Here is a 14,233-nt window from a genome sequence, read left to right as displayed (position 1 = left end):
GGTAACGGCAACCCTTGATACGGCTGCAAGCTCCGCCGACAATTGTCTTGCAGGTGCACCCCAATTTCGTCGGGCGGTTAAGGCCAGATATAGGTCCTGCTGTGGGGTGGTTACCCTCAGTCGACCTAGTACTGGCCTACGACTAACATCTCCTGTGTCTCGAAATCGTCTCCAAAGCCTGAAGGTGACACTTTGTGGCACATTCATAGATACGGTGACTTCGGTCTGTGTCTGGCCTGCTTCCAGGCGGTTGAGTATTCTACCCTGCAAAAAGGTGTCCAAATGGCGTCGTTGTGCCATTATGGTGTCACGTTCACTAAGAGGCTACACTCCGCACACTATAACAAGGCAAACACAGGCGGAGGGAATAAGGAGCGCAGGCACTGGCTGTGTTTACCTTGCGGTTACGCCGCTAGTCAAAGCAAGAAACACTCCTTTCCTATACAGAGCGAACACGTTAGTTTGGTAGGTGCATATGTCGTGCGATTTGCGGTCTGTTTCCTGTTGCCCTGTTTACTCGTAACTTATGCTTAACTTTCCGACACTAGTGTACTAACTGGACTCAGGGTTGGTCGCGCTGTGCTGTGGTGATCGGGAGGGAAGCTACTGACTCGCCGCCTTCAGCTGACGGTTTCTGGAGTGCGGCGCGCTGCGTCATGGTAGTGTTACGTATGCATTCCTGGAATATGGGTCTCAGTGTGTCTTCCCTATTAAAGTTATTTGTGCACAGCTCTTTCTCTATGCCTTCTGTCACAAGTTGAGCCTAGGAGTCTTTTTATAGGTTCAATGGCCGTCAACTTGTCAAAGAGGATTTGATGGCCTTTACTGAAGAAGTGTTCTGCTATGGCAGACTGGATTATAGCACTTTCTGTGAAAGATGAAATAGTGGCATTCTTAACTGATCTGACGTTTTCTTTCACCCCGGTGTTAATAAGCTTTCTTGGCATGCCGCTATATGACCGACCACTACCATGGCACTTCATAGATGCCAGGTGTTTCAAGCGATGCTTTCTCTTTGACTGGTCGAAACAGGGATTTGAGCTTCCGGTCTCTACACCCAATACTATTTTTGTAATTTTTATTTGTAATTGTTCTTTTTTACAAAATGTAATTTTTCTCGTAACTTACTTCTCTAAATAAAATTGTAATTTTTATATTTTAATAATCATGTATATTGCATAGAGAATTTGGCAACTTTGGAGTGCCAGCGGTCGCAAGGCTTTATGCCAAGGATGCGACATTCACTCGTTCGTTACTCTCAGCTTCTATTTTCTAGTCGAGTTGAGAATTAGATAAGCGTGTAACACGAGTTTGTCAGTTTGCTAATGCTCGATAATGGAACCAGAACAAATATGTGACGACAAAGTGGTTTAGGAATTTCTGTTCCCTGTTTGAATAAATATATTTGAATTAGTTGGTTCCCCAAATAATGAGAACTGCAGTGTGAAAATAGAGCGTGAAATTCGGACTTTGTTTGGGAACAATCATGTGGAAGTTCCAAAGTATTATGTTTAGTCTCACTTGACTTAATGTCTCTATGCTAAAATTTTACAAAATTAAGTAATATATCTTCCTTTGAAAATCTCGGTATCATTTTGGTATCAGTTCAGTACCATGTACAAAGTCAATGATTTCCCGAATACCGGAATTATGTGAAGTAATTTTATTTATTGTTTTATTTGAAAACTGTCTCCCATTGGAGATAGCCCAATCGGACTCAGTATACTGTCAATCCTTTTTTACAATGTACAAATCGCCATTTATGTAGGTGATAGACAAAAGTTTGGCACGATTTCTTCAGTATCGATGTGACAATTTTCTCTCGTAAATATTGAGGTAATCCGAATTTCTTCCAAGACGATTCAAATAATTTCGGATTAACACCGCGAGACCCTATTGGAAGTTCCATTACTTCTAGATATCTCAGATTATATTTTTCCTTGAAATACCCAATTGTTGGCTCGTATATGTTCTACTTTTCAGCACTTACTTCTGGCTGATTTCTTCCCGTTTCAGATCTAATTGTTGGGTATATAATGAATCCATTGCTGGTGACCTTGGAATATGCCTGGATGTTTATTCGTCTAGTGGAGCCGTGTGTTGCAATACAGGGTATTTCCTCCTCATCTTCCCATGATTTGTCTTTCAATGTTGCTGCTTCCATTGTCGTTACTTGATGGTGTCGAGCGTTTCTGAGTAATAAACCACGGCCACATTGCCCTTAAACGTGAGCAAGGGTTTCATACCAGCACCGGGAATCATCCAAGGACCGACCAGGAACTAATCTTACTGCCGCAATTGCCATCATTTTTCAGAGAGGTAACTGACGATCCAGTTATTGGTTTCGGCGACCTCACTGTATAATTCAGTTCCTTTGCCCTTTACAGGCAATGCTTTCCAAATGTCATACTCTCTTTGACGAAACTTTTCCCTTAGGTTAGGCCAGGGCCTCTCAAACGCCCAAAATCTCACGCGTGCAGATAGAGGCGCAAGAGCTCCGTGCACTGTGCATCGCTGCCGCTCGGCATGGCTCGGATCAACGCTTCGTCTCTGGGCTACTCGGCTAAGCTCGGCTCAACTCGCCTATGCTCGGCTCAAGTCAGCTTGGATTTGGAGCGCTACGGCGCAAGTGGGGCAGAGGGAGACAGGCGGAGCGAGCGAGACAGGCGTGAGGAAAGAGAGAGTAAGCGCTATTGTTCCAAATCGAGGAGTGGGGGTCTGCACTCTGGTCAACCAAGCCAAGTCGTCTCTTGCACCGTGCACAGTGCATGCACCACGCGCATGCACCCTGAGAGGCCCAGGGTTAGGCGGTAGAATAACACCCACGGTATCCCCTGCCTGTCGTAAGAGGGGACTAAAATGGGCCCCAGGGATCTTGAGAGCGTGGGTTGGTGACCACGGGGCCCTTAGCTAATTCCTGACATTTTTCCATTTACTTATGCCAGGCTCCTCACTTTCATCTATCCTATCCGACCTCCCTTGGTCAAATCTTGTTCTTTTCCAACCCCGATGGCATTAGAATACTCGAGGCCTAGGGAGTCCTTCATTTTCACGCCCTTCGTGGCCCTTGTCCTTCTTCGGCCGATGCCTTCATTTTTCGAAGTGTTGGACCCCTTTCAATGTTTCTCGCTGATAAGTTTTATATAGAGGATGGTAGCCTAGTCTGACTCATTGGCTGAATGGTCAGCGTTGAGGCCTTCGGTTCAGAGGGTCCCAGGTTCGATCCCGGCCGGGTCGGGATTTTAATCACGTCGGATTAATTCTTCTGACCCACTACACTACCACCCACCACAGAAACACGCAATAGTGATTATATCCCTCCATATAGGGTTGGCGTCAGGAGGGACATCCGGCCGTAAAACAGCGCCAAATCCAGATGTGCGACACAGTTCTCAGCCGCAATCCCACAGATGTGGGAAAAGCAGTAGAAAAAGAATAAGAAGAAGAGGGTAGCCTAGTTGAACTTCCTCTTAAAACAATAATCACCTTAGGTTTCTAGCAGCTGATTTACTACAATCCCTTGGACAGGGGAGATCCAGATGATAATGATCCTTTAAGTTGTTCTTCTTCTACATTCCTTAAAGAATTCACTTGGAGATTATTACTGATCAATAAACTAATAAGGATATTACAGTTTTGAAGGTAAGCCACCCAGGACACTCGTATCAGACCCAAACCTCTGAACTTCTTACAGGTTTATAACATGCTGTTAGGTACATCTAAATCGAGCTCGATAGCTGCAGTCTATTAAGTGCGACCAGTATCCAGTATTCGGGAGATAGTGGGTTCGAACCCCACTGTCGGCAGCCCTGAAGATGGCTTTCCGTGGTTTCCCATTTTCACACCAGGCAAATTCTGGAGCTGTACCTTAATTATGGCCACGGTCGCTTCCTTCCCAGTCCCAGCCCTTTCCTGTCCCATCATCGCCAAAAGACCTATATGTGTCGGTGCGTCGTAAAGCCAATAGCAGGTACATCTAATGGTAAAAGCAGCATTTTATTAACGGAATTACGAATGATTTTATCTATGTCTACTGAATATTTTGATGGAAGTTGTTGAAGTGGTGCCATTTGCAATGGATACATACATTTTGGCATATGTACTGATTAACTATGTTTAGCTTTTGACCTTCACGTAACAAAGACTTTGATACTAAGTTTTCAAGATCCTTTTTAATATTTAATATGAATGATTCAAGGTCAAATTTTATCTCTTTGTTGAATGTAACACTTAAATGTTTAATGGATTCCCCTTGTTTAATGCCTGTTTTGGAACAGTCAGTATAAAGAGTCAGCTCCTTATCAGACAGCATTCCCTGTTCAACATTTATAGACCGAGCTCGATAGCTGCAGTCTTTTAAATGCGGCCAGTATCCGGTATTTGGGAGATAGTGGGTTCGAACCCCACTGTCGGCAGCCCTGAAGATGGTTTTCCGTGGTTTCCCATTTTCACACCAGGCAAATGCCGGGGCTGTACCACAATTAAGGCCACGGCCGCTTCCTTCCAACTCCTAGGCCTTTCCTATCCCATCGTCGCCATAAGACCTATCTGTGTCCGTGTGACGTAAAGCAAATTTTTAAAAAAGTACTGTAAAAGAGATTTATTGAAACCGATTTGCTTTCATTTATTTGGAGACCTATTTCGTGCAGTAATTATTTTACCATCATCACTAGTTCCTGAACTGCAGTTATTTTATGTCTTATGACAACAATATCATCATCGAAAGCAGCTACGGTCAATGTCTCTAATTCTCTTGAAACTTCGAAGTCATATTTGTCAGTTATTTCCTTTTCTGGCAGTTCCTTGAGAATGAAATGTATTCTTAAATTTAAAAGGAATGGAGATAGAGGTGAACCCTAGAAAACTCCTTTATGCAGCTCAATTCTGTCGAAAATTCTATTGGAACTGCGTATTCTCTTGAAAGTACTGCAACAAAATTACTGAGTGGTATTCGGATTGGTTGAAAATACACACATTTATGCAAATGGTCTAACCCCACAATGTCAAAAGCTTGAGTTATATCTAGCATTGCTATTGATATGTTAAACTTGTCATTTCTAGCCTTTCGCAAATATCCATCTACCAATGAAACATTAACAAATGTTCCTGGCTGAGACATAAATTCTCACTGATTATCAATGAACATTACACATTGCCTCAATATTATATCAGTAGACATTTCCATTAAACGCCTTTTAACAGAACACACGACAATATGCCTCCAATTATTCGGGTCACACCTCTCACACTTGCCCTTGTAAATGAAGATAGTTCTTACTTCTCTCGTGTTATCAGGAACTACTCCCCACTTAAGCATTTCTTCTAAGAGTGCAGAAATTATGACAAAACATTTGTTAATTTTAGTGTCCGTACCATTATCTTCCTCCCCTGTGAACCATGTGACCTTGCCGCGGTGGGGAGGCTTGCGTGTCCCAATGGAGCAGGTAGCCGAGCCGTAGGTGCAACCATATCGGATGGCTATCTGTCGAGAGACCAGACTAACGAGTGGTTCATCGAAAGGGGGGTAGAAGCTTTCCGGAAGTTGCAAGGGCGGCAGTCAAGATGATTAACTGAAATGGTCTTGTAATAATACTGAACATAGATTAGCTGTGTTGATACTGCTACACGGCTGAAAACAAGGGGAAACCATAGCGGTAACTAACTCCCGAGGACATGCAGCTCTCTCTGTATGAATGACGTACTGATGATGGCTTTCTCCCGGGTAAAATACTCCGGAGGTAAAATTGTCCCCCATTCGGATCTCCTGGTGGCGACTACACGAGAGGGGACAATAATCAGGAATACTGACATTTTGCGAGTCGGAGCGTGGTATGTTAGAATTCTGAATCGTTGTGGTAGGTTAGAGAATCTGAAAAGGGAGATGGATATTCTAAAGTTAGATGTAGTTGGTGTAAGTGAAGTACGTTGGCAGGAAGAGCAGGATTTCTGGTCAGGCGACTACAGATTTATCAACACAAAATCAAACAGGGGAAATGCAGGAGTTGGTTTAATAATGAATAAGAAAATAGGGTAGCGGGTTCGCTACTATGGCCAGCATAGTGAAAGGATTATTGTGGTCAAGATAGACACCAAGCCAGTGCCCACCACAATAGTGCAGGTCTATATGCCTACTAGATCAGTGGATAATGAAGAAATCAAAACAATGTATACAGAATGTAAAAGCTGATGAAAATCGAATTGTGATGGGAGAGTGGAATCCAGTGGTGGGCCAAGGAAGAATTCGGACTGGGACAAAGGAATGAAAGAGGAAGCCGGCTGGTTGAATACTACACCGATCACAATTTAGTCCTGGCTAACACTTGGTTGAAACATCACAAACGAAAGCTGTATACGTGGACGAGACCTGGAGACACTGGAAGGTACTAGATAGACTTCATTATGATTAGGCAGAGATTTAGAAACCACGTGTTGGATTGCATTACTTTCCCAGGAGCAGACGTGGACCCTGACCACAAACTGTTGGTCATGAAATACCATCTGAAGTTGAAGAAATAGAAGAAAGGAAGGAATTCAAGGAGATGGAATCAAGACAAGTTGAAATAAAATAGTATGAAGGATTGTTTCAAGGAGCATGTAACACAGGATCTAAATTAAAAGGTTGAAGTAAACACAGTAGAGGAAGAATGGATAGTCATGAAAAATGAAGTCGGTAGAGCTGCTGAAGAAATGTTAGGAAGAAAGAAAAGATCAACTAAGAATCAGTGGATAACTCAGGAGATACTAGACCTGAGTGACGAACGACGAACGTATAAGAATGCAAAAAATGAGGAGAGCAGAAAAGAATACAGGCGAGTAAAAAAAGGAGTAGATAGAAAGTGCAGGACAGCTAGGGAAGAATGGCTGAAAGAAAAGTGCAAGGATGTAGAAGTTTGCATGGCACTAAAAATAATAATTTCGTATGGCTATTACTAGCCGAGTGCAGTCCTTGTAAGGCAGACCCTCCGATGAGGGTGGGCGGCATCTGCCATGTGTAGGTTACTGTGTGTTATTGTGGTGGAGGATAGTGTTATGTGTGGTGTGTGAGTTGCAGTTATGTTGGGGACAGCACAAACACCCAGCCCCCGGGCCATTGGAATTAACCAATGAAGGTTAAAATCCCCGACCCGGCCGGGAATCGAACCCGGAACCCTCTGAATCGAAGGCCAGTACGCTGACCATTCAGCCAACGAGTCGGACTGCATGGCACTAGGAAAGGTAGATGATGCATACAGGAAAATCAAGGAAACCTTAGGAGAAAGGAAAAGTAGGTGTATGTATATTAAAAGCTAAGATGGAAAACCACTACTAGGGAAAGAAGACAAGTCAGAAAGATGGCAGGAACATATCCAACAGTTGTATCAAAGTAAGAAGTGATTGGTAGTGGTCTATAACAAGAAGAGCCTGTTGAAGCTGATGATATGGGAGACCCATTGGAGGTCAGAATTCGACAGAGCTTTGAGAGACCTAAGAAGGAATAAGGCACCGGGAATTGATGACATACCCTCAGAATTACTGACTGCCTTAGGAGAAACCAGCATGGAGAGGTTGTTCCGTTTACTGAGTAAGATGTATGATACAGGAGAAGGGCCATCTGATTTTCGGCAGAATGTTCTTATACCTATTCCCAAGAATGCCAGTGCTGACAAGTGTTGAAACCACCGCAACATTAGTTTTGTATCTCACGCCTGTAAAATTTTAACACTTATTATTTACAGAAGAATGGAAAGAAAAGTTGAAAGTGAGTTGGGAGAAGATCAGTTTGGCTTCAAGAAGAAATGTGGGAACACGTAAAGCAATCCTGACTTTAAATCTGATATTAGAGTACCGAATTAAAAAAGACAAGCGCACGTACATGGCGTTTGTAGATCTCGAAAAGGCATTCGATAATGTTGATTGGACCAAGCTGTTTGAGATTCTGAACGTGATCGGGCTCAGATGCCGAGAAAGTAGAATTACCTAATAATAATAATCATGTTCTTTGTTTTACGTCCCACTAACTACTCTTTTACGTTTTTTCGGAGACGCCGAGGTGCCGGAATTTAGTCCCGCAGGAGTTCTTTTACGTGCCAGTAAATCTACCGACACGAGGCTGACGTATTTGAGCACCTTCAAATACAACCGGACTGAGGAAGGATAGAACCTGCCAAGTTGGGGCCAGAAGGCCAGCGCCTTAACCGTCTGAGCCATTCAGCCCGGCGGAGAATTATCTACACTAGTGTCCAAAAGTTAAGTATAAGGTAAGCAGGGCAACAAGAAATAGACCGCAAATCGCACGACATATGCACCTACCAACCTTTCGCGTTCGTTCTGTATAGGAAAGGAGTGTTCCCTGCTTTGACTAGCGGCGTAACCGCAAGATAAACACAGCCAGTGCCTGTGCCCCATATTCCCTCAGTCGTGTTTGCCCTGTTATAGTATGCGGAGTGTAGCCTCATGGTATACGTGACAACATAATTGCACAACGACGCCATTTGGACCCCTTTTGCAGGGTAGACTACTCGGCCGTCTGGAAGCAGGCCAGGCACAGACCGAAGTCGCCGTAACCTTGAATGTGCCACAAAGTGTCATTTCCAGGCTTTGGAGACGATTTCGAGACACAGGAGATGTTAGTCGTAGACCAGTACCAGGTCGACCAAGGGTAACCACCCCACAGCAGGACCTATATCTGGCCTTAACCACCCGACGAAATCGGAGTGCACCTGCAAGACAATTGTCGACGGCGCTTCCAGCCATCTCAGGGGTTGCCATTTCCCAGCGAACTGTATACCGGAGGCTCAGAACAGCAGGGCTGTTTGCCCGACGTCCAGCGGTGTGCGTTCCGCTCACTCCGGCACAGAGACGGGCTCGTTTACTGTGGAGACGTCAACATCGAAACTGGATCATGAATGAATGGAGGCATGTGCTCTTCACAGATGAATCCCGCTTCAGTTTGCAGAACGATTCCCGTCGCTCATTAATCTGGAGAGAACCGCGTAGCCGGTACAACCACAGGAACATCGTTGAACGGGACCAGTATGGTGGTGTTGGCGTCATTGTGTGGGGCGGCATCATGTTGAATGGCCGTACGGACTTACACATCTTCATGGGTGGTCCGAGGAACACTCTTAACGCTCGGAAATACAGGGGTGAGATACTGAGACCACATGTTCGACTCTTCAGAGGTGCGGTTAGTCCAGACTTTCTCTCAATGGACGATAATGCCCGATCGCACAGCGCTGGTCTAGTTGATGACTTTCTGGCTGGGAAAGACATTATTGCATGGACTGGCCAGCGAGGTCTGCGGATCTGAATCCTATAGAACATGCCAGGGATTTATTGGGGACGCGAATTGCACCGCGTCAGCCTCCACCAAGGACCCTCCAAGACCTTCGCATTACCCTTTCGGAGGAATGGGATCGACTGCCACAAGAGCTCTTGGACCATCTGATAGAGAGTATGCCACGTCACTGCGAAGCGTATGTGACCGTTAGGGGTAACCAAACACCCTATTAACAGTATATTGTGTTGTGGAAGACATTGCCAAGTTTTGTTAGTTGTTGTCGAAGGTGTACCTTAGCTATCAAAACCTTTCTGACAGTGTTTCTTGGATAAGTTTTGTGACATATGGTGTGTGATTCTGCTTCCGTTTCTTCAACAATCCGTCTGATATTGTTATCACGAGGTATGGCCTCGTTTAGTGATTATGCTTAACTTTTGGACACTGCGGTACAATCAATACGAAAATCAACCTGCAGTGATAAGAATCGAGGGCTTTGAAAAAGAGGCAGCAATCCAGAAAGGAGTGAGACAAGGCTTCAGTTTGTCCCCTCTCCTTTTCAATGTTTACATAGAACAGGCAATATAGGAAATTAAAGAGGAATTTGGAAAGTGTATCAAAGTTCAAGGAGAAGAAATCAAAACCCTGTGATTTGCCGATGAGTTGTTATTTTATCTGACTCTGCAAACACTGGAGAAATTGCTGAATGGTATGGACAGAGTCTCGGGGAAGGAACACAAGATGTAAATAAATAAGTCCATAACTAAAGTAACGGATTGCGGTCGAACAAGGTCAGGAGATGCATGAAATATTAGATTAGGAAATGAAGTCTTAAAGGAAGTAGATGACTATTGTTACTTGGGTAGCAAAATAACTAATGATGACAGAAGTGAGGAGGACATAAAATGCAGACTAGCACAAGCAAGAAAGGCCTTTGTTAAGAAAGGAATTCTGTTCACCTCGAACATTGATATAGGAATTAGAAAGATGTTTTTGGAGACTTTTTTCTGGAGCGAGGCATTGTGTGGAAGTGAAACATGGACGATAACTAACTCAGAAAGAAATAGAATATAGGTTTTTGAAATGTGGTGTTACACAACAATGCTGAAGGTGAGTTGGGCAGATTGAATCGCGAATGAATAGGTACTAAATCGAATTGGTGAGAGGAGGTCGATTTTGGCTAAATTTGACCAGAAGAAGAGATAGAATGATAGGACACATTTTAAGACACCCAGGTCTTGTACAGGTGGTTTTTGGGGGAAGTGTAGGAGGTAAGAACGAAAGGGGTAGACCAAGGTGCGAAAATGACAAGCAGATTAGAGCAGATATAGGATGTAGTAGTTATGTAGAAATGAAAATGTTAGCACAAGGGTGGCATGGAGAGCTGTATCAAGCCAGTCTTTGGACTGATGACTCAAACAACAACTAATATCTTGTCAGGTCCAGGCGTGGAATCGAATCGTATAACATTTAGAGATTGCTGTATGTCATTTACAGAAAATTTGAACGACCGGGCCAGTTCGCTCTGCTGCGAACTACTTAAAATAGGTTCATGATTTACAAGACAGGAATTATTGGTCCATCCCCATTTTTAACTTTGAAACTTTTTTGGTAGATAAATTAGTGGTCCCCCACAACGAAAAACGTAAAATTAAGCAATTTCCTCAATGGTACCCAACGTTGAAAGGCTAAAGGCCCGGAAAGGTTTCAAATTGTGAGTCCTGGATAGCTCTATCACAATAAAAAACGTGTTTCGAAAATCACTTCCGGCCTCAACGCAGTTCCGGAAAAACTGCCTAAAATTACGTGTTTTTACTCGCTTCATTTTTTATTCAAATCCTAGCCAAATTAACTTATTTACATAATTATTTCTGTAATGTGTTCCTGAGTTCGATGCCTTCAGGGGTTTTTTGATTGTTTTGAAAAATGTCCACACTGAATGAAGTTTTAAGGGCTTAAGAGAAACTCTGCATTGACTCACATTAGCGCTCGTAGTGCTGCTTAAGCGAAACATTGCATTGACTCGCATTAGCGCTCGTAGTGGTGCTTAAGCGAAACAATGCATTGACACGCATTAGCGCTCGTAGTGCTGCTTAAGCGAAACAATGCATTGACTCACATTAGCGGTCGTAGTGGTGCTTAAGCGAAACAATGCATTGACTCACATTAGCGGTCGTAGTGGTGCTTAAGCGAAACAATGCATTGACTCACATTAGCGCTCGTAGTGGTGCTTAAGCGAAAGAATGCATTGACTCACATTAGCGGTCGTAGTGGTGCTTAAGTGAAACAATGCATTGACTCACATTAGCGGTCGTAGTGGTGCTTAAGCGAAAGAATGCATTGACTCACATTAGCGCTCGTAGTGGTGCTTAAGCGAAAGAATGCATTGACTCACATTAGCGCTCGTAGTGGTGCTTAAGCGAAACAATGCATTGACTCACATTAGCGCACGTAGTGGTGCTTAAGTGAAAGAATCCATTGACTCACATTAGCGCTCGTAGTGGTGCTTAAGCGAAACAATGCATTGACTCACATTAGCGCACGTAGTGGTGCTTAAGCGAAAGAATGCATTGACTCACATTAGCGGTCGTAGTGGTGCTTAAGTGAAACTCTGCATTGACTCACATTAGCGCTCGTAGTAGTGCTTAAGTGAAAGAATCCATTGACTCACATTAGCGCTCGTAGTGGTGCTTAAGCGAAACTCTGCATTGACTCACATTAGCGCACGTAGTAGTGCTTAAGTGAAAGAATCCATTGACTCACATTAGCGCTCGTAGTGGTGCTTAAGCGAAACTCTGCATTGACTCACATTAGCGCTCGTAGTGGTGCTTAAGCGAAACTCTGCATTGACTCACATTAGCGCTCGTAGTGGTGCTTAAGCGAAACTCTGCATTGACTCACATTAGCGCTCGTAGTGGTGCTTAAGCGATACTCTGCATTGACTCACATTAGCGCTCGTAGTGGTGCTTAAGCGAAAGAATGCATTGACTCACATTAGCGCACGTAGTGGTGCTTAAGCGAAACTCTGCATTGACTCACATTAGTGATTGTAGTGGTGCTTAAGGGAAACTCTGCATTGACTCACATTAGCGCTCGTAGTGGTGCTTAAGCGAAACTCTGCATTGACTCACATTAGTGATTGTAGTGGTGCTTAAGCGAAAGAATGCATTGACTCACATTAGCGCTCGTAGTGCTGCTTAAGCGAAACTCTGCATTGACTCACATTAGTGATTGTAGTGGTGCTTAAGCGAAAGAATGCATTGACTCACATTAGCGCTCGTAAAGGTAGAAAGAGGCAAACTGCTAATCTAACCACGGGCGACTTGATGCGTCGCTCTAAGGAGCGCAGCGAGGGATCCAATCGGCCGTGATATAATCTCCCGGATAACGATGACTAAGAAAAGATTATAATTTTTAGGAATAAAAAAGAATATATTCTCAAACTTTATTATATTTGATTCACCTAAAATTGGCAACTCATATGCCTAGAATGTTTTCAAAAATGAGTTGCTTGCCTGGAGGGGTAGAACTGCATCCTTCAATACTTCAATTAGTATCTGTCAGATTTCGTGATTTTTTTCCTGTACACAACAGTGATCTAGCACAGGCATCGTCAGTCGAGAGCGAAATGCCTTCGGAGCCAGTTTGCTCCGCGCTTTCGAGGTAAGAGAGCACCTTAGCGAGCAAGTAGGGGAAGTGCACGACGTAATATGTACTGAAGGCCAGTAGCTCGAAGAATGAAGATTTGTAAATCTAGACACTGAAGTAGGCTCACCGATGAAAACTTGGAATGTACTTTGCGGCTTGCCAGTGCGCAAACGATAGTACAAAACATTGATACAATACTGTCTAAACGAGCGCAAAGGTCCTGTGAAGGAGCAGTACACCAATGATATGTTTCTATTCTTGTGTTTAATTTGTTGACATAGTCATTGGGTAAATGTAAGTGTCCCAAATGCTTCAGTTAATCATGGAAATGTATTAATATTCAGGACATATTGCACACTGCTGTATATTCCTTTGTCAATGAATAATTTTCTTGTCCTGTTGTATAATCTGTGTCCGTTCGTCTCACACGATCCATGCTAAAATTATTATTATTATTATTATTATTATTATTATTATTATTATTATTATTATTATTATTATTATTATTATTATTATTATTATTATTGTAGCTATTGTGTATGTTTCCGAGCGGCAAGTACACTATGGCCACGGTATGCAACCGGCATGTACGCTGCTCTCTTGTCACGTGACCGACAGCCAGCAAGTAACACCGGCTCCCTAGAGCAAATACGTGATGACGTCTGATCTAGCACTTTTTTTTACGTTCATTAAAATATTGATATTGGACAAGCTCGTACTTGAATTTTCCCTTTCGTCTCTTCCAGTCTCTTTTCCATCGCTGCTGTGGGTTACTACACTGACGGAATTTCCTACCATTCCTAGAAAATAACTTCTTATTTAGTTTATTCATTTCATAATAACGCACAGAAAGGAGCTTAGGACCCGGCAGCTTGCTGTTAATGTTAAACAATGCCATAATAAAAGCATTAAGTAGTTCATAGATCTCACCTGGACAGGGATCTTTCGTGGATCATGGTCGTAATCACGTTACGTCTGGATTATTATATGGCCATCGTAATCGTGATCATGTCGCAAGACCTCATCATAAGCGTAAGGAGTGGTATCGTGATCAAAATCATTGCATATCCAATTTAACTAGACTGTTGACATCGTGTTTATAGTCAGGGGACTTCGAAATTCATTCGGAATTTACAGCATAGTGTTTATTTAAATAGAAACTATTGCCCCGCGGGGCACTGTAGGCCATACTGTATTTAACAACACATCAGTCTAGAGTATTTAGCTATGATTCTCTAATTGATTGGAACAGTGCATTATCTAGTATTACAAAAATACACTCTATTTACTCTAACTATAATTTTATCAATATTTTATTGAATTAGTTAC

Source organism: Anabrus simplex, chromosome 9 (assembly GCF_040414725.1).
Source record: "Anabrus simplex isolate iqAnaSimp1 chromosome 9, ASM4041472v1, whole genome shotgun sequence".
NCBI lineage: Eukaryota > Metazoa > Arthropoda > Insecta > Orthoptera > Tettigoniidae > Anabrus > Anabrus simplex.
The sequence above is the reverse complement of the archived record's forward strand: the minus strand, read 5'-3'. Positions refer to the sequence as shown.